We start from the raw sequence: 23,903 nt of genomic DNA, 5'->3' as shown, positions 1-23,903 counted from the left end.
CTGGGATGCATATAGTCCCCTGAACAGCATCGATAAAAGAGGGGAACACCTTGAGCGCACCGCAGACGAGCAGCCCGACCTGGAGACGCAGCCGAGCGGGAGCAGAGCGCGGCGCGGGACCCGTGTGGTGCGTAACGGACGGAGGGAGCCCGACGCAGTTCCAGCCAAACACACATACTCGGACATTACTCCATGTGAGTGCCCTCCGCCGTGTTTTTTAAAGTCCATCATAATTGGAAATACGGTGCCACGCTGCTGCGCTCCCCACGGAAACCTATAATTGGAGTCGAGCCAGTGACGCGCTGAAAATAACCAGGTTACCACTTAGCACCGGTCCATTTTGGGGAGGGCCCAACACGAGGGCGCAGCACCATATATCAGCTCCTTCCAGCTGTTTGGGAATATCCTGCTCACTGTATCGAGGCTGCAGCAGCATGGCAGTGGCAGCAGCAGCAGACTGCTTTCTCCATTCGTCTCCCTGTCGTCCCGGCTCTCTTGCCAGAATGGATATTGGGTGACTGGCTGGGTGCTTGGGGCGCACCGGGGATCTCTCGGTGGGTAAGCTTTTCTTTAAAGGGAGGGAGAGAGAGATAGGGGGAGACTGGCACAAGGCGCGACACAGTTTTTTCCTCCCTAGGCAGAGGGGAGATAGGCCAGGGGGACTGTCCGACTTATTTCCAAAGACAATGTGTCCTCCCACCCACAAAGGGATAATCCTGCTCAATCTGGGATGCGTGGAGCACCAAGTGATCAGACATGACTGGCGCGCCAGTGCTGCTGGTGCTGGGTGAACGGTGAAGTTCAACTTCGCTTTCAGACGCGATCTCCTCCATGCAGCCAGACAAGCTGCCAGACAGTCGGCGCTTTTTTAACGCGAGGTCTCCCCCCCCCCCACACACACCATATGGCTACGGGATGCTGACACCTGCCCGGTGCGCAGGTAACACCGACCTGGGCATCACCTACTTTTCCAGGCAGCAGATCAGTGGGTATGTATCGGCGCGTAAACCCTTCACGTTCCCTCCTTTGCCTGGTCTGGAATTAAAAAATGCTCTGGTACAAGGTTCGTAGAAACCCCAGGTAAACCTCAGGTGGTGGTCCTCAGCGTGCATGGGACTGATGGTGATGATGTTGTGTGTTAGAGGCTGGGTCTTTGCGGGCAAGGTGAGTCCTCAGTTAATTCAACTGGCCTACAAAGTCCCAGTTTCTGGCTCATGTGATCCCCCAGATTAGACTATAGACTTGAGCTGCACATGAATCTTTTAAAGGACAAGACATATGGAAGAGATGGGAGATTTGATGGAAAAGACAAACGGGAAATCACTCAAATATAGTGATATGTTAGAGGATAAAGTCTCACTGTAAAGCACGCATGCAAAAACGTAATTTAATACCATTATAGCTTTATCAATTATATATATATATACACTTAATTAAACTTTATAAGGGAACTGTCAAGCCCAAATACAAAGAAACCTATAGGACGATAGGCTCATCATAAAGTCACTATGAAACACCAGAGGCTTATTGTAAACCACAGGTAATGAAATACATTACAAAACATTATTATATTTTCATGTTTAATGTATGAGATACACTAAAGACAGTGAACTACACAAATAAACAGGACAAAAAGCTGAGCACCTGCTCATTGAAAAGCAAACATGTGAGGGTATGTAAAATGAACTATTTCATAGCTCAAAGGCTCAAACCCTGAAAGTCACTTCAAAAATAATTTGGCCAAAAATCCAAAGCTAAAAGAAAAAGCTTTTTTCTCAACCGTGTCACAGAAAATCCAGAGCAGCGGCTGTCCTCGCTCTACAGTGATGAACAACTCTCACGTGCCAAGTAAAAAAAAAAGTGCCTCTGCGTTTCCTTAGCTGGCCTCATTCTGCTGTGCAGTTTTCGATCAATTGTTTTTCAATAAAAATCTGAAAAAAGGCCTTCTTTCCATAGCTCCATCAAAAATAGGTCAAATTCTAAAAAAAAGAATAAAGTTAAACTTCCCATGAGAATCGGTTAATGTTATTTCATTAATTTCCCTTCAAAGGCCGCACATGATAAAATCTTGAATTAGTACAATCACAAGCAAATTTCCTCCCTCCCTCCTTGAATTTAGATGAGCAATTTAATTAAAAGAAATGTACCATTTTTTTACATAAGCTCTACAAAAACATACCTGAATTAAAAAAAAAAGAGGCAGGGTTGTAAAAACATTTTTTTAAATCCCAAAGTGCCGAAGTCTATTACGTTGAACAAGTGTGTCAAGTGGGGAAGAAGTTGTTTTGGAGGCCCGTTTCTATATCTGTCCTGACCCCAGCATGCCGTACATACCTCACTAATGAATTTAGCATCCTGACACTAGATTCTTTATGTAATTAATAGAGTGTAGGGCCGTGGTGCCATCTCTGTGCCGCAAGTGACACGTAGGTGAGACATTCGCTGAAGCATGAGATTTTTTATTTCAAAAACACACGAGACCGCCGTTATAATTCAAACCCACTCAAAACAGCCCTGTGAACGAAGCAGCTGGGGAGACGTTACATCCATCTCTCTGTCAGCGTTACTTATTGAAAAATGTGTACCTGAGCATTAGTTATTTGCAGGTTGTGTATTACACATCAGTGGCAGGTCATTTGTTCTTTCACACCTGCCTATTTCTTGTTCTGTCAGTAATAAGCTCCCTCGGACAAGTAAAGGTGACACTTTGTCAAGCCTCTTTCTGGCTGTAGATGACATCCTCACGCTAATTGAGAAAGTTGCACGTAGGAAATATATGAAACACCCTTAACATTCTTGTGGTCACATGGTTATCCGATAATGTATTTAAAATCAAATGTAGCAGATATGTCTGTAGTATACACCTCAGATCGATCAGGATGCAGTCAGCTATCATCGCTGAGTACCTCCAGAGAAGCCCACTACAGCGCAATCACACATCACAGAGAGCAGATAAACCCACTCCAGCCAGAAAGTCCATATATGCTGCAGGAGTGTGCGAGGCCGTGCGAGAGTGAGAGCGGAGGGCCTAGTAAGGGAGGCTTGGTGGAATGAGCCTGGTTTGAATAAGCAGCGTGGCTACGGGGAGCTCTGGGATAGTCACCAAGTGTGCTGATTAAAGTTGTGATATTAAACAGTGCTGGCTGCTGCTGCCTGCCAAGCCTCTCACAGTGGCATTTACCATTGTTTAAAAGGCCCAATTGGACTCATCTCAACACTTGCTGCACAGTGTTGCTTACATCTTTTTTTTTTCCACCATGCCTGTCTCATATTCTCTCCTCACACCATTTGTTAGCAGAGTTGTAGACTTGCTTTAAATAGACTTTTCCTCAAATTTCCCCAGGTCGCTCCTCTCCTTTGGGTCACAGAGTTCGCTTAGTTCTCAAATTGACCATCACAAGCGGCACATGTGTAGGATATTGTGAGCATCATATAGACCATTCCACTGAGGTAAAAGCTTCAGATTGTGTTTACATTTTCTGTGAAAGCTGAACTTCTAATGAACACACGGAGCTACCCTTCTTGGAAACTGTGCCCTGAACTCATTCAACCCGCCTCAAAAACGTCACTGAATATCCCAATAAAACTCCGCCATTATAAATATACAATTCATAAATACTGGAACGCTCGCTCGCTTTCTTTTATGAAATATCCTGTGTGACCCAGCTCCGTGGAAAAGGTCAAACTTCAGACGCTGCAGTCACTCCAGGTTGTTACATTTCTCCAGCCATGTCTTGAACGGATACCAAAGTTAAACACTCTGGGAGCCTGCAAACGTTGTAGTTTGATCTCAAAAGTTTGGAATGAGACATACAAAGATTAAGCCATGGAGGGAGGGAGGGAGAAAGAAAAGGCAGCAAGAAAAGTGAGGGACTTTTAGGGGCAGCTGTGTTTTATTAACCCAGTCATAATGCCCCTAAAAATCCTTATTGCTCTTGCAATGGTCAACAAATCCCCTGTTGCAACATGAAGAGGATCTCTGAGCGGTGTGCAGGGATTCACTATCAACAACCTGTTGCACTGCAGGGCCAGAGTGCCAGTCAGTGTATATGCATGAGTTTTATATATATATATATATATATTCAGAGGTTTTTAAACCATTGGTAGAAGTCACAGAACTGATTGAATTTCATCACACATGGATTGAAGGAGACAGCATCAGGGGAGCTGCTGAGAGCAAAGAGTAACCTTTGTCAAAAGTTTTATATCATGTTTAAGTTTGCATATAAGCAACAATATGGAAATGTTAACACTATCTGCGAACTGCAGAAGTAGAATGAAAGGCATGTCTATACTACCAATATTAATGTTTACCTTTGTCGGACGTATGACTTGCACTGTTCTTTTTTCTCTGCACGAGTCTAGTTGTAGTTTAAAATTCAGACATGGCTTTGTGTTCTTCACTAGTTTGACTTTGCAACTGTGTGCCAGGGGACAGACTGACTGAAAGACAGAGGCAGAAAGGCAGACAGGCAGGTAGACTGACAAATAAGTCACGCTGGCAAGCAGTAAAGGTCAGAACAAAACAAATTCAGGGCGCATGAAGATATACAGTATGAACTGGTGCAAATACAGGGAAGCAGAAAGGAGTGTGAAGAGATGTAAACAATGAGAAATCTTGATTAGACAGTGGCCGTACGGACAGACAGAAAATGGCAACCAGGCAGCATACTGGAAAACAGACATATAGAAATAGAGACATCCAGACAAGCAGGCCGTAGAGGACTGGGATCCAAGGCCTGGGTGTGGTGTGGTGGGCTGTCGTGGTTGGAGAGCGAATGGTGTGGAGCGGAGCTCTCGATGTTGGTGAATGAGTCATCGGAGGGAGGCAATTCTGTTGAGCTTCCCTATGGGACGGCTGCTGCTGAAGGAAGGAAGTAAGATTCCTCTCTGCATTGAGGGGAAAGAGAGAGAGAGAGGGGCAGACTGACAAGGGGAGAGGGAGTAAGGGAAAGTGTGGACGATGACTCAGGGCCATGAACCACATGGTGATGGAGAGGGGAGGGAGGAATTACTCATCAGAGCATGTGGAATCTCATACGGCTATCACAGGACAGACAGTGTGCTTCCCCCATGGCTGCTACTCAGCCGCCATCTCTCCCCCAGGCACCAGCTGAACGCCAACCAGCCTCGTTCTTACCAGCAGAGAACAGAGAGGAGATAGGGATCAGGGTGAACCGCAGGTCAAACTGACACAAGAAGGGTTTTTTTGTTAATGTGATCCGCACTTTTTTAATGCGGCCCCTCCACATTGGCCACCTCAGGGCGTCATGAGGGACAAATGACAACTCTTTCTTCCCCCTCGCCAAATGACTCCATTCTTGGTCACCTGGCTCTGTGCAGCCTGTGTGACTGATGAGTGCATGTTGAAAATACTGTGGCATCATCTGACAAAGCCATCTGAATTTCAGCAGGGGCTGCAGCAGCCCTCCTGACGAGCTTTAATTCAGTTTCAAGTGTCTCTGTAGATACAAGAAAACCGAGCTTGAGTTTAGCTTTGAGTAGCAACTGAAGTTTCTAGAGTATTGTTGATGTAAATAGTATTATTTATCTAAATATTGAGGTATTTAGAACAGAAACAGTCCTTTCAGTCCATCTGCTTATCAGCGAAGGTCGCTCTGTTAATGCTCCAAATAAGGCAATAACTTTTCAAACAGAGAAAATTGCTTTATTTATTTGTGGCCCGGAGAGCTCAACGCACTACAATTTAAGAAAACAAAATTGATATACATACGACTGGAGAAAACATCAATTTCAAAGATAGAAAACAAGCTCCAACACAACACAACCAAATACTCAACCAAATACTCACAACACAACCACAAACTCACAAATCAAACCAAATACTCAATTACAACACAAAAGAAGTGTTTCCAGGGGACACTAAATAGTGATGAACATGGCTAGGACACTAAATATTTCAACACTGAGGCCAACTTCGACCCACAAACCAATGGCAAAAAGTGTCCCAGCCGTGTTCATCGCTTTTTAGAAACACTTTGTGTTGTGAGTTTGTTAGTTTGTGTTGTGCGATTTGGTTGTGTCTATTTGCATGTGTTTTCTGAAGTTGCTGTGTTTTGAGCTCTCAGGGCCACCGCACTTCATGAATCCACAGTCCAAGGTGACCAGAGGGTGACATTTTCAGTAGCTTATTTTTCTCTCTGTACCTCAACTGACAAAAGAGCTTGTTCATTGCAACATAACTGCGTCTTCACAGTTATGAATGTGTCACTACGCAGGGCCCATTGATGAGAACGTGTGATGAAAAGACAAAGAATGGAAATGGGTGAAAGGGCGTCACGGTCTCTGTTCATATGTTCGAACCTCAGCTGAATGTGTGGATAAGTGGTGGTAGCGGTGAATTTAGCATTAACAGATAAGTCCATGACAGAGAGCCTAGAAGTCAGCAAAAGGATTTTTGTGACTTTGAACAAATGTACCCTGGTTGGCTTGGTACTGTATGAACGCATGTATCTACGCTACTTATATCCTGTGCACCTGTCACATTGACTTCTGGTGTGCGACAACCTATTTTGAACTTTTAAATGCACATGCAGCAAAAACGATGGTGATGAGTAAATCGTGGTGGCATGACTCAACAGGTGAAAGCGGCACACCCATAAGACGAGTTTAGCCCCCACCCCACCCTCACAAGCGGCGGCACAGTCCCAGTTCTCTCTCGCTCACAGAGGCTGCCATTAAGGTGTGGACTGACAGCGCTCTAACTGCACAACATGGGAAATACTCAAATCCAGAGCAAACACCACAGACAAAAGAAAAACAAGAAAAACTGGAGCAGACCTTCCCTGTGTGGATCCCTCCAACACCGCTCTTTAAAAAATGAGAATGAACCCCCCTGACCTGCTCTGAGCCAATCAGCCTGTGAAACCTGGCTCTGGTATGAGTAGAGTAAACAGAGAGGAGTGTAATCTACTATCATATATCTGCAATGGTTATTCCCCCCTATTACTAATCACCAATATTAATGGGATGCAGTTGTTGCTGTCCCATGCCTTTGTGGATCCTCTGGGGGGGTTCAAACTGGAGGCCTAGTTATAATAATCAGAGTTTATTAAGTGAGAGCATTCGCATTGCTAATGTTAACTAGATTGCATCACATATTCGAGTGTCCAGTAACGGCCTAACAGTTAACCTAATCCCAACACATTCTTGTTTTTATGTTCATTTTCACAATAAGCACCAAAATTTTAAAAGTTAATGTGTTTAAAACAGAAGAAAATAGATTTAAAGTGTTCTTAAACAGCCTGTGTAGAAAGCTGATTTTATTAAAATTGGAGCACATCTGTTCTAGCAAAGGTGCAAGACAGATGTGGTTGAAATGCCTCCTGAGTATAAATTATTTAAATTATCAAATAACTTAAAACAGGATAACATAATCTTGTTCCCTTTTATTTAAACTACATGGATACTATTTAACTCTCCATATATGCACATAAAACTAAATGATACCAATATTTCCAAAGTATTGGCAGTTAAATTTAATATGTCCTTTGACTCCCCTTAAAACTGTTATATTTTGGATGCAATGCTAGAGCCTGTGATGCTACAGTGACCTTGATCTGAAGTCTCTTATAGTGAACATATCTTTCAAGTTTTAATGGTGTAACCCAATTTAGTAAGCCTCTTTTTTGTAACTAGCTTCCACTTAGTAAAAAGTTGGGAGGAACTTTGTTGTGATGGAGTTCCGGGCCTTTCACCAACTGTTTGATAGGAGAGATCCAATTATGGATTCCAGCATCAGTAGATAAACCGTGGAGTAAACAAATACCAGTTGCGCCCTTTCAAAAGGTCTGGCAGACGTATGCTGAAATTGTAAACAAATAAAATAACCGTGCTGTGCAGTGCACTGCTGTACGTTTAGGCGATAAGCAGGGTGAAAGTTCAGTGCACTGCACATAACTGCCAGGTTTAGATCTCAGACTCAGGACTCAGACCTGTGTACACACAGATGTGTACTCAGCCAAATGTGCACACAGCCAGACACATTAACCCTCAAACCCTGACCTCGGCTTTTCACAGTTTGCTTTTCGTATGGAATGTCAAACTGCTCCAAGGTATTGAACTTTTCCACAATGGGCGGGCAGCAGCTTTCTTTGTGATTATGTTTGCGAATATATAAGCAGAGGGCCTTTCCATATATAGTGTACTGATGCTTGTATTGTGTCAATCTCTTATAGTCTGAGGAGAAACACAACATCTATAGTTGAGAGGTGTTACAAAATATTTTGTGTCATTCTTCTTCTTTTTCCCCCCCTCGCTATTGTCCACCACCACTCGGGGCATTCTGGTTCCCTGTTGTTTTTTTGGCTAACTGTGGATCGACGATGCACATTGGCACACCTCGTCGTACTTTCCTCTTTGCATTACACAATCAGCTGGAAGCTGAACTCGGCTCCGCGTTTGTTTGCCCCTGTTGAGAAACAAGCAGCTTCTCAGGGCGATTGGCAGATGTCTGTCTGAAACTGCAGATACGGTCATGTGGAGTCAGCGAGTGAATGTGTGTGTTTACGTGTGTACGTGTATAAGGGGTGAGGGAAAAAGTGTTAGTGTTGGCACAGAGAGCAATTGCCAAAGAAGCCGCTCCTCAGTCAAATCTTACCAAACACACTGCGCGCAGCGCACAACGTCTTCAGTCCAGACCATGGGAAGGTGGACAAATTGCTCCCTGAACCCACCGCTTCACAGGTCTTTAGTGAGCTAGGAGGGCTAATGGTCGGCTGTGGTGTTGTTTAAAATAAAAAACAGACAGCAGTGGAGGTAAACCGCTGTTTTCCCCTCTATAACGTTTGAAGTTAACAAGGGGACGAAGTTAACATATTTCAGCTAATCAGTGGCATGAAAGAGCCTCATGGTCACTGTGATCTTTTCTTCTACTCGCTGTAGCTCATTTGAAGGCCCATTGTCTGGCCTGAGCCAACATCCTCCAGTCCAGAGGGCCTCAGTGCCAAAGACTGGCTCTGAGTGTATTACAAAAAGGGAAAAGCCATATCCCTACGAAAAAACCCTCTTCCATTACAGAGAGGAGGTTTTCCGCTTCTATCGAAACTGTCAATGGAAGTTATTCAAGCCACTTGGAAAACATCAACTGCTGCTTTTTTCTGTCTTTATGTTGGCAAAATCATCAGTCACAAGGGCAGCAGGATCCTTCCATTTGGTTTGCAGAAGAAAGGGAAATTGTGTGCAAGTGTTTTTCTGTCCTTGATACTCTGTGGTGTTGTATGCGAGTACTGTTGATCTGTGGAGCACATGTGCAGCTGACAGGTCTGTGAAATATCAGCATCTACGTCGTTTTTGTCAATGTAAGCTTTGGGACCGATGTAGACCTGAGAACACTGCCTAAGTGCGTAAGGAGAATATTTTTTGAATGTTGAATGAGTGTTGAATGAAGAGCTGTTTTGTGTTGGCAGAAGAGTGACGGGAGCCACAATGTGACAAGTAAGGCCTAAGGCGACTTTAAACCCAGAGCAATGTGACTTCTTGGAACTTCATCCTAATTCCTTGGGCATCGAAGGGGTGGTCTGAATCCAAAACCAACAGTTTTGGAAATATCTGTTACATCTGCATCCCAAATATTCAGATGTGCTTTTTTGACGCTCTTATTTGGGTTGACAGTGTTTTCTTTTTCTTCCTTCATGCCTCTTGTGTTTTTCTTGTCATACTTGGCTGTTTTTGTATTGACTCATCTCCTCTGCATACTGCACAAGTTATTTTGGGCAGTGAGGATGTGGGAACATAAAAAATTGCACCACATACAGTATGACTACATGCAAGAGCAGTATATGCATATTCTTATACCAGATTGATGGTGACTAGCTTCCCTTGTTGTGACAGTGACTACTTCCGCAAAAATCATTAGTTGGACATTTTTGAAAATATGATCTTGCGAGTTTTCGATGAGAAGATCAAAACTGCACTCATGTTAGTCAGTTAAACACAACGATATTTGTCAGTTACAGCACATCCAGCCGACACCATAAGAAGGAAACCACCGTCAAAGCAGGCTGATTAAAATGTTATATTTCAGTTGAGTAATCTTTACTAACACAGAAGTGTAAAAACACAAGTTTACGGTTTCACAGTGGCTGATGTCACATGTCCTGGTTGAGCACATTAATTTCCTGGTTGTCACCGTGAGGTTGCCAGACAATCAGGACCCAGCCAGGACATAGTTACACACTTAATCCCTGGAAAACCACAACATGTCACTTTATTACACTTGAATTTTTTTTTACCAATTACAGAATCAATATATAATTTGTGATCCTTGGAAGTGCTGGTAAGATGGATTTTATTACCTTTGGACCAAGCCATGCTAGCTGTTTCCCTGTTTCCAGTCAAGCAAAGCAAAGCTAACAGGTTGCTGGCTCCAGCTAGTGCTCACATGCTACTGCTACATTTACTGTATGGACGTGAGACTGGCATCAACATTCTCATCTACTCTTTGCAAAAGATCAACCTCAACATACATCTTGAAAAGGCATCATTGCTAAAAGGGTTCATTTTGTCTGGACACATCTGAAAAGTGTTTATGCCTGTTCTGGATGGCTGCACTTGAATTCAGGGTGAAAAGCCTGCTGTCATAGAGAAGGTCAAGACAAAATGAATCCTACAAATGTGGATAAGTTGCACAGAGTCAAAGGCATGTGTGCTGTTGCACTAGTCTGTTAAGATAAAAGGAGACTTAAGCTGCTTTCAGACGTGCAGTAGAGGCATTTGCTTGAAATTTTCCAGAGGGGCTTTATGTGAGAATTCAAATGTACGAGTCAGTTGCTCCTGACATTTTTCAGAACCTTTCCCGCCAGTCCCCTAGTAAAATGTCATTGTGAGTCCATGTGAGAATACTACAGGAAAATGTCTGGAAAATTCACATTGAGCAATTGGGTGTGTTGATGACGTGTCTAAACACAGAGCTGCCATGTAGAGGACGGTGATGACGACAACAAGATTCAGGAGCTTTCTGGAATGATAAGGGACATGTGTTGATGTACTGTGAACAAAAACACTGCTCTGTCCACAGCAAATTTTATCTGCCATGTCCTGCCTCCTGCATGCTCTACCACCCCTCAGCCGAATGTTGCGGCAATTTTCTAGTTGTTGTGAATGTGTCTGACCCGGACCCTCTCCTGCTGCGTTTTTCCACTTGCGAAAGGCAAACTCGAGGGGAAAAAGTCCGGACCCAATTTTCTGGACATTGTCCAGAGTTCATGTCTAAAAACAGCCTCAATGACAACTTGAGAACCTTACTCTTACCTCTGCACACCTGGCCAATCACTGCACATTGCTGGATTGTCAGTTCTGTAAAGTTGTCAGATGCGACCCCCTCCTACATATTAAAGGTCCAGTGTGTAAGATTTAGGTGAAAGGGAACTATTGGCAGAAATTTAATGTAGAATAATCTTCATAATATTTTTACCAGTTCATTTCATCTAATGGTATGAATTGTAGTTTTCTTTACCCCAGAAAAGACCCTTTATATTCAAATGCTTTATATTTAAATCGAGGGGACCCTCTCTACGGAGGGCGCCATGTTTTTTACATTAGTCCAGACTGGACAAACTAAACACCTTTTGAGTTTTTCTGACAACTAAAGGCTCCCACAGGTTCTTTTTCATGTTTGGAAAGGGAGGGTGAGGTGAGGGGTGTTCAGCTGCAACATGCAATTTCAACACTAGATATCACAACATTCTACAAGCTGTACCTTTAAGGAAAGGCTGTTGATGGTTTCATATGCTGTTGAACTTTGCTTGAGGCATACTCATGTCTTTAGATAGAACACAGTGAGTCTGTTCAGATTGAGAAATATTGGTATGGTGATGAATACCTGCATCAGATCTCTCATTCTCTCTGTGTTTGCTCATGTCTGGTGACATTTCAAACTCTCTGTGCGTTTAATTGTCAAATAGCCTCGGGCTGTATTAAGCAAAGGGGAGAGTAAACAAGACATCTCAAGGCAGCATCAGCTGAGGAGATAGAGGCTAAAATTAATGCAACAAGCATTGAGTCCTTCCTCCGCCAGTGCAGCCTTAGCAACAGCTGGAGTTCCATAAATCAACTGTGTTTTAAACGCACATGTACGTAGTAGAATAAACATTACCCCTGTTTCCAAGGCTGTATGAGGAGGTGCATCATCTCAGTTCAAATTCGTCAGTGCACCCACATTCCCCTCAGCCGTCCCCACCTCCTCCCATCCATAAGAGCCATCTGTAATGCTGTGTGCAGAGCCAACACAGTATTTAAGCTTTTCAAGAACCTGGGTGGCTTCGTTTCATTATTCAAAATGTTGAAAAGCTTGAATACACACCCTTTGCTACCATACAAATTTAACCATCATATTAAACCTCATATTATTTAAGTCTGAAGAATGCTTGCAGATTTTACCAGGGTCTTATTTTCTCAAATAAAATTATCCAAGACCACTACAAGCATCGGTCAAATTAAACCCAACCTCGGACTCAACAAACGTAAATGGAAAGACATTAATGTCCTAAGGGATTCTAACCCCCTGAAGTTGGCGTCTTAAGCGCTGCTTAGGGTCCAGGCTGTGCATCAATCTCAATAAGCTCGACTGGTTGAAATATAAGCAAACTATTTGTAACCTGAAACCTACACTTAACCACAAACTTAAAAACCTCATAGTGGCCATTTGATTTATGGAGCTGGTTGCAAGTTGCACTTGGCACAGAGGATGTTCTTCCACGATTATATCTGATTGTGCACTTTATTTTATATATTTAACATCGCAGAACATATGTCACATGTGTCATGTTGTCAAAGTAGGTGAGAGGAGGCCAGAAAATTCTGACGCACTAGTCTATTTGCAGGGATGTTGCAAGTGGTTCCCAGATACTGTGTCGGTTGAATTCCACTATGGCAAAATACGAGGGATAATGCGAGCAACTGTTGCGCCTGAAGCTCATTTTTGTTCCCCGCCTCTGCTGTGTTGGGTTATTAATGACCTGATAGTGTGTGTTTCCTGTATACATGCAAGAAAGATCATCACATTATCGACAAATAAAGACTGTCACTACAAAATATGGACACTGACCTCAGCCCACTTTCCAATTGACTACTTACACAAACACAATGCTGCAATGTTTATAGTTTATGTGCAATTTAATACATATTTAGCAGTGCAATCTCTACCCAACCAACCTAAGTGAAATAATGTCTCTGTATTTGATGTCTTGTGCACTATATGTGATGTCTATCGTTGTAGATATATTTGTATGTATAGGACTCCATCCATCTGAAACCTCTGAAGACCATTTTTGCTTTTATAACTTTAACATGGCAGTTTTTATGATAACGTTTTTCCCCGCTGTCTTTTCTAAAACCTTTTAGGCATTTTCAAACCTTATCTTTATTTATGGTAAAATTAAAAAAGGTCATAAAATGCATCACTGTTTCTGAGGAGAGCAGCCACATATTAAATCCCCTTGGCTGCAAATATTACATGATCTTTGTGGGACAGAAAAAAAAGCGATGGCTGAAAAGAATAATCTTTTCAATATTTTACGTGATGCTTTCAGCTAAGGTGTTTCTGTGAGCATGACTGCATCCAACTTGTGTCTGTGAGCAGTTACACATATAGCACATAGTTTGTGAATTAGCTATTAGCATGTTCCTTGTCAGTAAACTAAGAACATTTCCATAAAAAACATTTGAATACTGACAACTTGTGGTCAACTATTTGATTGTTGCACAGGGACCTATGGCTCAATTGAAGTTGAATATAGTTACACTAAACGTAAAAATACCAAATCAGCAGAGTACTGGGACTCTGTTTTAGATATGCTGATCGTTAATTTAACACATCTAAGGAAAGGAACAAAAACTTGTTAAACATATGTAAATATGTAACTTCTTCAGCCGTACAATATTTTGTTCTGACTGTCACGTTATGAGGCCTTATACGTACATGTATGTTTAAGTCCACTTTGGCAATCATCCACTAAGCCAAGAGGGGACTCTGGCTGGCCTCCACCAAATTTTCACCAGTGGTCTCTCTAGATGGTAAAGCGTCCTATTCTTTGTGTGATCTGGCTGACTCAGGATCAGGGGGATGTGGTGTGTTGCAGGCATCAAGATAATTAACTGGTCACAGTCTCGGTTTCCTAGAAGTTGAGTGCATTAGCAAGAATCTTCTCAGTTTTTTTTTCCCCTACTGGCAACTGTCTCACAGAAAGCTTTGGAGTGGGTGTAAATAAGAGGATGTGCATGCTTAATGAGTAAAATAACTATTCTAACCATGTAGCGCTGCTCACTGAACTGAACGTTAAGGCAGTCGAATAGCTTAATTAAGTTTGTCTGTTCACACAGAGAAATGAGAAGTGACATTTGCTGTTGTGTCCGCCAGGCCATATCTGTTTAATATTATACTTTCCATGAAAAAGTCCAAAACATCTGCAACCAAACCCTGAGATTTCACCTTCTGAACTCGCTTGTCAAACAGATTAACATCTGACTGTAACTTGCCAAAGGGATATAATGAGTCCATATTAAATACTGACAGTCACTCCTTGTCAGAGATATATACAGTCTACGGAAAGTAAAAAGGGAGAAAAAAAAACAAGGAGAAGAAGTCAGCAATGGTCTTCTACTCTCAGATTTACAACCATGGGGTCACCAGTGGAAGTGGAGCTGGAGCAGAGTGGTGCAGAGCTCTCCTCCTCCATCATGGGTTCCTTCACCTCCTGTGCTCCCCGCTCCCACCCATTTCTTTTAACTTCCCGTTACTGTATATGGGCCGTACTTCAGTTTGTGTATACATGCAGGTGAATAAGTTCATTTTTCCAATGAGCATGTGGAAAAAAGGGCTCAAACCCACTTTAAAGTAAAATGAGTGACACAGTGGAACAATGCAAAGTTCACATCAAATGTACTTGTTTGTAAAAGTGCAGAGTTCTGACAGGATTCATAAGATGCATAATGTTTTTTTATGGACTGGTATGTTTTAAAATCCTTTTTTCTGTAGATTACAGACTAGTGATAACATTGGAAAGTTCATACAATGTCTACATTGTATGCAATTGAGAAAATGAACTCTTCTGTTAGGCTCCACTTCTGCTGTTCACATATGTTATCTGTGTGCATGTATGTGTTGATGCATGAATAGCCTGAACCTTGTGTAATCATTTACAGTAAAGAATGTAAGAGCACTCTGTTTGAGGAACTTGCCTGTGTGGTGCAGTTCCTTCCTTCAATTAAAAAAAGCACCAGTTAAAGAGATATTGAAACTGAAGTTTATACATAACAATTCATCATTAAAATGACTACTTGTTATATATTTTGTTGACTTGTGTTCTTATGCTATCCAAAATTTTTCCAGCAATGTTCAAACCCAGAAATCCTCAACTTAATTCGAGGTAATGAGACGTTTCCTTTTGTCGCCTTTTAATTGCATCATATCCACTTGGCTATAACTTCTGGGGCAAACAACGAATAATAAAGGAAAAACATAATGTTGGCCAGTCAGCTGTTTTTTTCCATCCACAGTTTGTATTAGTCACTTATAATGGATCATGATTATTCATCTTGGTTTGCTGCCTAACATGAAATAAATCTAAGTAAATAATTTAAATCATGTTAGGTAGATTTTCATTGGCAATGTTAGTGAAGACAACTCCCATGATCCCATGCTGCTTCTTAACGTCATCAAACTAGGTCTTTTGTTATTGTTTTGATTGAAAGACCCCTAACAGCCGAAGTTACATTATTAACATTAAATACAACTTCCCAGTAACTTTGTTGTAACTAATTGACCCAAAGTGCAAGGTGATATTTCACCAGTCAGAAATGTTTTTTTAAATGGTGTAAAAAAACACATTTGGGTTTATTGGTTTCAGAAAACCATACTGAATCCCAAATCCTTCTTCCTCATGGGAAGCCACCACACTCTTAGACCACGCAGGAAGGCAGGATGTTTTTGATGAAGCAGTGGGCTTAATTTAGGTCCAAGCATTCTCAGTATCTGTCACCTAACTCCCAATGATCTCAACACACAGCACTGGAGGCGTTTGTGTGTGTGTGTGTGTGTGCGCGCGCTCATGTTTATCCACGCAGGCGGGCCATAAATCCAAGAAATGCACACCAACACTTTGCCATCCTAAGAAGACTAGAAAGGCTGAGACGTTCTTCCTTTTTATTTGGCAAATAAAAAACAATAATTAGAATTGCAGCCTCAGACTAGTGATATGGTTTCTATTTGATATTATTTTATTATGAATTATTAATACTGGCTATTAAAAATAAAAAAAATCCCTTTCACCATGCCAACCACTGAAAATCTTGATTTCTTCTTCTTAAGGAAGTGGCTTAGTTGTAGCTCCTGCTTGGCCATAAAATAACCAAACAGGCCCAGGCATTGCCAGCAAACCCGCAAAAGCAAAACAGAAAATGCCAACAACCTCTGCCAAAGACTTCAGCTCGCACCCAGTGTTCTCTGCCTAGTACATAGAGACATTTTCTGCCTATTTCTTTCTTTTTCTTACGCAATTTTCCTGGCTGTCTTAAATATGTTTCTATTCATAACACTTCAGAATGAGAAAAGTCTGTTGTAAAAGCAGCTACATGCTGTAGAATGTAATTACTACATTACATTTAGCTGGCAGCGTACATACAGGCCTGATATGTCATACGTGCTTGATGAGATCTTACACTCGCTGTGAAAGGAACAATGTGTTTTATTTGAAAGAGAATCTTGTGATGGTCTGACCTTGAGAGGGTCGTCATTTTAATGTTGCATTAAAACCAACGTGCACAGGCTCGTCAAGTGACTGCACTGAGTGCAGAGAGTCGGTCGTCGTGCATCCGTGGCAAATGGAAAGAAAGGAAGACCACACAGCAGCATGGTCAGATCAGGTTGACAGAGACCATATTTAAAATCTGGGTCAGAGTCCAGGCTGTAACCTCTGTCTCTCTCACTCACTCACCAGTGCTCTACTCGCCCTTTTCTTCACCCCATTTCTCCTTCATCCATTCCCACTTACCCCCTCTCTGTCTTTTCACTCTCTCCTCAAAACTTTACCTCCTCACCCACTTTACATATCTACATGTCCTTATTTCATCCACTCTTTCTGTCGCTCCATATGCCGTCCTGGTCATGTGCCGGGCCACAGACCTAGCAGCTTTTGCCTCTGCCTGTGTAGAGTTTCACATGCAGCATCTCAGGGATAAGGAGCTTATTAGTCTCACTGTAAATGAATGTGATGAAAGAGCATTGTATTTAAAAACATAATAACAATCTAAAAATATCATATTGAGATTAAAGAATTATTGTGAATTTTTTTTGAAACTCTTCTCCCATGACGAATTGAAAACATTCGAAGCAGGTTTAAGGAACAGCCATATGATTCATATTCAGGTCCAGTGGCAGCCAGATGACTGAGAGTTATGAGTCTTACAATAAGCCTATTCAGTACTGCTCTACAACATTTAAGAAAAAGCAGGCGCAGCTGTTCCTGTAGTTCTAACAGCGGACTTAAAATTCAAGTACTTCAATTATATGATAATCAAGCCTAAAGAAATCCAGAGTTGGGTAGTGGGCCATATTGTGTATTGTGATTTTGGTAATATGCTTATAGGACTGAAAGGTAGAGACTGGTCCTGGACATGTTGAGGGGAAAAGTTTGCCTCTGTTCCTCTGAAACCAGTATGTCTAAAAATTACCTGCCTGTTCTGATTCTTTGCAGATGTAGCCACTGGGTGCAGCTATTGTTTGTCAGGGAACATCATCATTGCATGTTTGGAGTTGCTGCATGTCTTTGATGGAGCTATGCTAGCTGTTTCCTGGTGCTTGCGGATATTGTGGTAAGAAACACAGATTAAACAAGGTTTTATCTAAGCTTAAGTAAAAGAGCCAATGACTTTATCTAAGCCACGGTTCATTCCTTGTTTCCGAAGTTTTCAACCACATCTCTTAGCCCTCCTCAGCTCCATCCATCCCAAATTGTCTTTGGGGGGGAAGGGGTTATTACTGTTGTTGATACTGTTAGTGATAGAGTTTGATTTAGGATGTGCTAGGTGCTACACTGCTGCCTACTGTCCAAGGCAGACCTGGCAGGTCTACAGCAACTGACATTGCTCCTGAAATCATTCATCATGAAAAATTTGGCAAAAACTGTACAATGAAACTGGTATAAATGTCGGTAAATCTTTTCCGCTCGATTGCTCCGGACCTATTGCGCTAACATGTCTGCCAACAATAAGACATGATGACATTGTCCTGTTTTCATGCCCGAGGCCTCCTGGTGAGGAGTTCTCTTGAATAACTCTTCAGTGTGACATGGAGACGGGCCCGCAGCCACCAGCGGAGCCGAGCTGAGCCCCAGAGCTGCTTTAGAGCCCTGCTGAGACCTGCCAGACCAACAGAGCTTTCCCTGCCAGGGGCCTCTGCTCACAGTCAGAGTGAGTTACAACCCATGTTTCTGACACACACGTTAATACTGAAACGTTTATGCAGATAGCGTAAACTTTTTACGACATTTTATAGGCATGTAAGCACATGCATGGATGGAACTCATGGTTCAGTGTTTGCATTTGTACTCATACATAATGATGACACAAAGCATAGCCTCATCGGATCAGTTCACACATGAGGTAGGTCCGTGTGCAGCGACTTATGTCCCTAACTCTTTAATTCAAGTCATCGCCTCACAGTGACCTCTGGAACTTCCACATACCCCCACACAGACAGACACGGCATAGGTAAACTAAATAAATGTCAATGCCACGTTGCAAACATGCAATAAAGTGAGCGCGTCCTATAAGAGATCTATCTGTCAGGGTTTGTGTGAAGTCAAGGTCCGGCAGTGGCTGGTTCAGCTGGATTGATCTGTCTGGGTAAACATGTAAGGTGGAAATGAGCATGCCTGTGATTAAGGGCTTAGCAGAAGGCAAATGTGTGTGTGTGTGTGCGTGAGCACATGAGAGTGGAAGCATCAATACATGGCTGTATATAGAGTATATTGTGTAGAGGGGAGTAAATGTGTATCAGCTGCATATAGGTGTGTCAGTATGAGCTTCTAGAATAAATCTTCTTCATAGTGGCTCAGGAGAATCTCTAATGTCCTGAGGTGAATCATGGACTCTCTGTTTGCTGAAGAGAATCGATCCCACAAGCTTGTTGTTCGGTGTCCGTGTTTCTTTACTGAAAACTACATGTTAGCAAGTAAATTGAAGATGAAACGTATGTAATAATTAATTGTGAGTGTCTCTACCCCGTTAACTCAACTATTCAAACAAGAGTCATTATTTCATGCCCTTACACATTTATTAAATTTGAACATGAATTTATGACTGGGCATCATGGGCTGTTTTTTTCTCAGCTCACGCAAAGTATGAAGTAAAAGGCCTGTGGAGCTACACCAACAGAGCCAGTGTTTGGTCCTGACTACTAAGGAGAACAGACTGTTGTACACACTGTGTTACAACAGAGCAGCACAGTTTGTATGAGGAAGATACCACACAGACAAACATCACTGAAGTGTATGCCAACAATTTTCTGCAAAGGAATGGTTGGGTCACATCACTATCAACGTGACCGAAATCATTGATCAGACCTCTGGGGTTTTTTAACATTCTCTGCCAACTTTTGGTTGAAAGAGGAGATTGTAGTAAAAATAAATAAAATAAATAGTTACAGCAGCCTGAAATTTGATAAACTGCCCCAAGTGATGTCATTTTGTTGCGTGCGAAAAAACTACAGAAGTTTCAGACATGTGGTTATCAGACGACTATAGCCGCTTTTTTCCATTTAAAAATAATCTGACCATTGTAAGTCTGACAATGTTTTAGAAATGCAATGTCATTATATTAAATGTATTTGAGACTATACACAAAAATATTTTATTTAATATATATATGTATATTTGTGATTAAAATATTTCATACAATCAAAACACAAGCATGTCATATCCTCAACCTAAAGGGGAGGAGTCAGATGTCTGTATTCAATATATCTTTAATGTGATGTCAGTTGCGGAGGGTCGGGACATTTCCCAGAGGCCTGAGGATCTGCTCTGAAGAGTCAACGTGATAATGGAGCAGGAATGAATTTCTCTTACTGCCGTGACAAAGATGACCATGTTTCTCTATGACGCATACAGCAGCCATCTGTTTCTCCACCAATAACATTTTAGACGCAGTGATCAGAAGGAACGGAGGTGGACCGGAGACGGAGAGAATAAAAAAGAGAAAGCCCCTTATTAAACAAAAGGTCAGGCAAATGTGTTAACTGAGACGTGTTGAGTTTCTGGGAATGTGTGTGCATGAAGATTTTTTCAATTTTCTGAATATGAAGTGAAGCATTTGAACATTTGAGCTCATTCGTTCTCTTTTTAAAAAGCGTATGCTAATTGTCAGGTGTCCAGCCTTGTACATTTGCATGTGCTATCATGGTTTGTTCCTGAGTGATTTTTTTTTTAGGGTTCACCCGCTGTCAACGCATGCCTTGAAAAGTCAGATAGGCTCCTTGTTGGTCAGTCTCTATGGTTGCATTTTCTAATAATGATGATTTTCCTCTCAGATGAACATTGTGGCCAAAGTCTGGAACCTGTTCATCAACATATAAGGTTAACCTACAAAATGAGTGGTCAGGTCCGCTCCTGAACAGAGTGGCCTGTGATGGAGTCAAATTTCCAGCCTCAATAGTGTTTTAGTCCATCACTGTGTGGTATGAGGAGTCCACCCCTGAGGGAATAAAAGCACATCCAAGTACTCTCAAGAAGCTGATTTGGAAAATGGGGAATTTAAATCCAATAATCATTTACTAAGATATTATCAAGGAAACTACAACAATACAAATGGTTAAGGAGAATTTAGATTACATTAAATTATAGTGCTGGACTTGCATTAGAAGGGGGTTCTCTGTTTCATATCAGAGGTTGTTGAATCAGTGCAGAAACCTTCATTGGAGTTTCTGCGATTTAAGATTCATTGTAGTTGATGTTTGAGTGTTTTTGATTGTCCATGTTTTTTTCTCCTTTCTGTTTGATACATTATTATGTTTCTCTGATGGAAGTTTGAGGTGTGAAACACGTTTCTCTTTCTTTCATTATGAAAGTTATGGCTGCATGTTTTGTGGTTTCATTTGATTATTATTATTGTTGTTGTTATTGTATATTCCCATGTGTGTACTATCTGTAAAAGTCAATAAAAAATATTATATTAAAAAGAAAGTATGACACAGTTCACACGTGTTTGTCTGTTCTGGAGTTCATCAGGGCGTTTGGATAAGATGTTTCAGTGAGACGTCACTTTTATGACCTTCAACAACAACAAAAAAACAACACAAAAACAACACGCAGGCTGTCGGTGCAGCAGAGGAGTGACCATCACTCTGAGGCTTTTAGGAACATTCAAAGCAACATTCAAAGACCTCACATATCAATGAGAATTAGCCTTTAAATTTGTATGTGGCTGCTGCTATGGGAATTATTTCATGTAATGACTTCGATTATAGAACATGGTTGTCAATCCCTTTAACAACTGAGCTACACGTGGACATCACCATATTTAGCACTCGCACGAGAGCTGACAAATGGTTTTAGTGCAGGCTCCTCAAATGTATCTCACAGACATGATATACTGTGTGCACATAGAGTAGCTATAAGACTCGCATTAATCTCAGGAATGTTAATGTGATGTAATAGTGATGTAAGAGAACAAGGCGTGGGTGTGGAGTAAGAGTCCCCCCGGAGCAGAGTTGAGGTCTTAAAGTAATAAAAAGCCTTGACCCAGACCCTGCACACCCACTCGCAGGGACGCAGCACCTCTCCTCCAGCCCAGCACATGCTTTCATACTTTGGCTATGCTGCAAGGAAACATGCACACAGACACACCCACAAACACAGACACCAGAAGGACAAGAAAAGGATATGGACTTAAATAACAAACATGTGTCGCTTATATACGAGGATGAGCACAAAATGTACCCGAGCCTCAAATTTCTACGTGAGCCCTCTCCCCCCTCGCCTGAAACAAAACACACACAAAACTGAAACACATCCTCGTTGTCTTGTGTTGTTCGTCATGCAACGAGGAGCACATGACTTAAATCGGGTGTGGTGCATGACCTGTTATCAGACAAAAGCGTCCCACAGAGAGAGCTGACGGGGGAGGCTGTGCCTCCCCGCCTGTCCCGTCTGTCGGCAGTCATGAGGTCTCCATCCCGTTCGCCATGCTGTGTCTCGTGGTTCAAAGCCCATAAAATGTTTGAGCTAAAAAATCCCCTCGCTTTTTTAAATATCCAGGCACGGCAGCGTGTTGTTAATAAATCAGCTGCTTTAGCCCGAGGAGAGTGGCATTAACCGGAGGAGAGGCATTGCAAAAGAACTCTTTCTAAGGCATATTGCCTTTGAATATTTTTGGTTGTGTCCTATAAATATCTCACCTAGAGGGGCCTGATGTCTCTCAGGGAGAATAGTTGGTTTTTATTTCCTGCTTAAACCCTGAATCCTCTGCATACTCTGCAGTCAAGCAAAGTTAAATGCAAATATTTTGATGACAGAAGTTATATTCTGTTTAATGTCAGTTACTGATCCTTTGTTTTATTGCCCCACTGATTCATTCAAATAATTTACTGTCACAATATTAATAATATCTAAAGGTTAGTGCAAGAAGTCATTTGTGACATCTGTTTCACTGAGATCTGTCTGCCAAACTAGTCATGCCTCATTTTATCTCAGTCTCAGTGACAGAATACATGTCCAGGGTTAATGATGCTACCTCACCTCTCCAACACTTTTTCACCCTAATAAATACTTGCAGGAAAAGACAATATATTTTTATGTTGCATGCTAGGTTTCAGGCAGGCAGTTAAAATGCTTCTACAAGTGTTAAAACGTTTTTTAAAGCAAACTGTTCCACCGGCGGTGAGGAGGTACTGTGTAGAAATGAGTGAAGATGGAGGCCAGGGGAGGAAAAAAAGGATGTGACTTATAAAAGTTTATTACTGAACATCCCCTCTTTGATATGGTTGATAACTGATAACGGCTGGCAAAGTGTAACCAAAAGGGTGAAATCAAATTGAGCATAAATAAAGAAATATGTTTGTTTGTCATTGTAAAAGCCACTCGTCCCATCACAAGGTATCTTCATTGAGAGGCAGAACCCCCAGGCAGCTGGCTGCAGCCTACCCAGGGCCCTTTAAATTAAAGTAGTGTTCACTAACACAAGGTTAGTGGGTTCATCCACTGTGCAGATACTGTATGAAAAGGGCCAATTGTCTGGTGCAGTGCTGATGGCCTCATGAAAAACAAGCGAAGATGCTTTGAATTGCAGGCCTGTATGTAACCATGGCAAATTGTGGAACGAATCAAAGAACGAAAGGACGGATCGAGGGACATAAAGGCTGATGCAAAGATAGATGGCTGCAAAGACGACTCCCCTAGAGTGATGGCTGATTTAAACAATTTTAAACTTCATATCAGGTTTGGATTGTATGTATTCATTATGTGGAATATGTTAAATAAAGATTTTCTTTACAATATTAGCCGAGTTGTCTCTGTGTTAAAAAGTGATGTTATATTATTATTTAACATAACATATTATTATGTTATGTTAAATGTTATACATTTTAAATTTAACTTATTAAAATTAGCTTTTTTTCTACAATTTATACAATACCCATGTGTGGAGGTATAATAGATGAGGCTGGTGTTAAATTTTTGTAATTGTCAACAAATCCCACAAATTGACTAAATTAACAATATGTTGGTCCGTCCCTCTCTCTTAACAATATGTTGGTCTGTCCCTCTCTCTCTCTATATATTTTTTGTACTTGTCGTCCATGTTTGTGGTTTTCAGTCCCAAAGTTGTTGCTTCCTTTTGTTATTGGTTACTTCTAAATATATCTTTAAAATACCTAGAGAGTGATTTCCTCA

General features: G+C 41.7%; 1 protein-coding gene and 1 long non-coding RNA gene across 3 annotated transcripts in view; one reads left to right on the top strand and one right to left on the bottom strand.

The window, feature by feature from the left end:
* Positions 1-23,903, bottom strand: part of LOC109627448 (uncharacterized) — a 65,377-nt gene that overhangs the window by 8,034 nt on the left and 33,440 nt on the right. The gene's annotated exons all lie outside the window — the stretch shown is intronic.
* On the top strand, positions 331-21,210 carry LOC138411125 (uncharacterized). Its single transcript, XR_011243782.1, has 2 exons — positions 331-989; positions 17,712-21,210. It is a non-coding gene; the product is annotated as an uncharacterized lncRNA (long non-coding RNA).

The sequence above is a fragment of the Paralichthys olivaceus genome, chromosome 8 (assembly GCF_024713975.1).
Source record: "Paralichthys olivaceus isolate ysfri-2021 chromosome 8, ASM2471397v2, whole genome shotgun sequence".
Lineage (NCBI taxonomy): Eukaryota > Metazoa > Chordata > Actinopteri > Pleuronectiformes > Paralichthyidae > Paralichthys > Paralichthys olivaceus.
The sequence above is the reverse complement of the archived record's forward strand: the minus strand, read 5'-3'. Positions and strand labels throughout refer to the sequence as shown.